Raw genomic sequence first — 2,567 nt, 5'->3', positions numbered from 1 at the left:
CTATTTTTTCTGCACATCGAGCTTCTTTTTTAATTTGTGTAAATGGTTTAAAGGAATTTTTTTGGTCCATTTTTAGCTCCTGTGTGATGTTTGAAAAACAAATTAATGCAATATCCTTAGATACCAATCACTCAAATAATATTGAGGCATCTTCAATTCCTACTTTTCTTCTTCGCCGATTTAACAAAAAAACTATGAACATTTCATCATTTTCTTCTACTTACAAATTAAACTATATTAACACTAGAACGCCGAAGGCGGTCTTTTTGACCGCTTTCCAATTTCAAGTACAAAAGCAACTGTGCATTTAATGACACTTTTTTTAAAATTTGGTGAATTTTTTATAATAAACGTAATTCTATGAGGTACAAAAAGTTACCATATTTTAAAAAAAGTGTCATTAAATGCACAGTTGCTTTTGTACTTGAAATTGGAAAGCGGTCAAAACGACTGCCTTCGGCGTTCTAGTGTTAAACATTAAACAGATATCAACAATGTTGGCTTCATTGGCTTGAAAGTTAGAAACATGTATGTATGAAATGTTGCTAAACATATGTATGGTGTGTTCTGTATACATGTTGTATTGTTTTGTGTTTCTAAGAACATACCTCAAGTAAAATAGTTATATGTGTTGCTGACAATACAACAACCTCTATAAGAGCTGTTGGAATCAACATCCTCGATAGTATAGTGGTTAGTATCCCCGCCTGTCACGCGGGAGACCGGGGTTCAATTCCCCGTCGGGGAGAAAGATTTTCATGACTGAATACTTTTTTAAATATTTTTTTAATTTAAAAAAATACATTAATAATGAATAAAAATTAATTTATATTTTCTAAAATTTAATTTTTATTTCACATTTTTTTGATAACAATTATGACGGAGAAGTCAATTTCTAATGCCCCAAATTCAACTAACATAAGTGAACATCATTGAAATTTAGAAAACTGGTTCTATCTTTGGTTTTTTACGTAATTGACATAACTATAAATGATTTTAGTAAATAATTCGGACGAATTTTACAGCTCTATATAATGAAGAAGTAATTGTGTTATAATAACATGACACGGGTAAAATACAGAAAAGGCCATCAAAAATCGATTTTTCGTCTTTGAGCATACCACCTAAAATCGTATGAGCAATATTTTTGTAGAATATAAAAAGAATGAAAAAATCACATATTGTTATCCGTTTTAATAAATTAATGACGAATAGGTATTGAGTTAGAAGGACGAAATGTTCCATAAAAAATATTTTTCAATTTCTATAAGAAATTTTTATCGATTTTTGAGCTATTTCTTCATGTATAATTGGATGGCAAGTAAAAAATGATTACTTCCTCGTCGAAACTTCACGAGTTATACATTCCCTGTTGTGGTGATGATTAGATTAAACTATATGTCTATATGTATACCCTTTTAAATATTTTAGTATATCCGCTATATACATAGTCATCATAGTCTATCGCACATTCATACACTGGCAATTTCTTTTACTGGGTCATGTCTTCCCGCTGTGAACAGAAATTTTTGATCCATTTAGGCTGCTAAATATTTAGCAATTATCATCAAACGGGCAAAACTTGTTCGTTGACCCCTTCGCCTTCTATGTGAATGTTTTTGGCGACGTTAGAGTCACAAGAAACACAAACAAAAATAAAGTTTTCGGTCAATTTCATATCACCATAAATATCATATGATAACCACCCAAAATTATAGGACCAACGCATGACCATAACCGGAACTTCATGTAAAATTGTTATAATGCGATAATGTTAATTGGAAATTCCAATTAAATTGGAATATGTAGACCCCAGTAACTATTTAATTATTACTCCAACATCTTGGTTATACTGCTAATATATTTACTGTCATTCTGAAGTAAATCTATTAGCCATAAATGTCTTGGTACATTTGATCCCCAAAATATTTACAGAACTTCATCAAAATATTCATGATTATTTTTTTTACCGAAACCTTTTCCCCATGTATAATTTCTTGACGTTTGCTATTGATTGTGACCTCTACAGTGTCAGAAAACTTAAACAACTGAAGTGTTTTTTCTATTTCATCCTCGAAATTTTAACCGATAGTTACCGGACTTACATGCTAAATTTCGTAACGATTGGTCCTGGCATCGGTAACTGTGGCACTGTTATTACAAATTATATTGGGCAGACGGATGGACGGATACACATGTTTAGATTGCTCATAGAATGGCTGACATTGCAAATAATATCTTCTTCCTACCGAAAATGATAAATATTGGTCCACTTTTTAGCGTTGCTCCCATATAACGGTACCTCCCTTTTTCGGTATCATATCTTCCTACCGATAATTATAACTATTGGTCCACTTTTTAGGGTAGCTCCCACCTAACGGCGATTCCCTTTTTTCGGTATTTTGGGGGTTTTGGAGCCGCTTTTCAACAGAATCAGGTATAATTTGGTATTTTGGATTCCGGTTGGCCATCAAATCGTCCTACAAAAAATTATCCATATTTGTCCATGTTGTTGTTTGGGCTGTTGTTTGTTTTCAACCGAATTTTCAATCAAATTGATTTATCAA

The 2,567-nt window shown here is 32.0% G+C and overlaps 1 non-coding gene across 1 annotated transcript; it reads left to right on the top strand.

The window, feature by feature from the left end:
* The first annotated feature begins 676 nt into the window (after positions 1-676).
* On the top strand, positions 677-748 carry Trnad-guc (transfer RNA aspartic acid (anticodon GUC)). Its single transcript has one exon. It is a non-coding gene; the product is annotated as a tRNA-Asp (tRNA).
* Positions 749-2,567: the final 1,819 nt, after the last annotated feature.

Source organism: Musca vetustissima, unplaced genomic scaffold (assembly GCF_032173495.1).
Source record: "Musca vetustissima isolate MV318-11 ecotype Yass unplaced genomic scaffold, APGP_CSIRO_Mvet_v1 utg213324, whole genome shotgun sequence".
Taxonomy (NCBI): Eukaryota; Metazoa; Arthropoda; class Insecta; order Diptera; family Muscidae; genus Musca; species Musca vetustissima.
The sequence above is the reverse complement of the archived record's forward strand: the minus strand, read 5'-3'. Positions and strand labels throughout refer to the sequence as shown.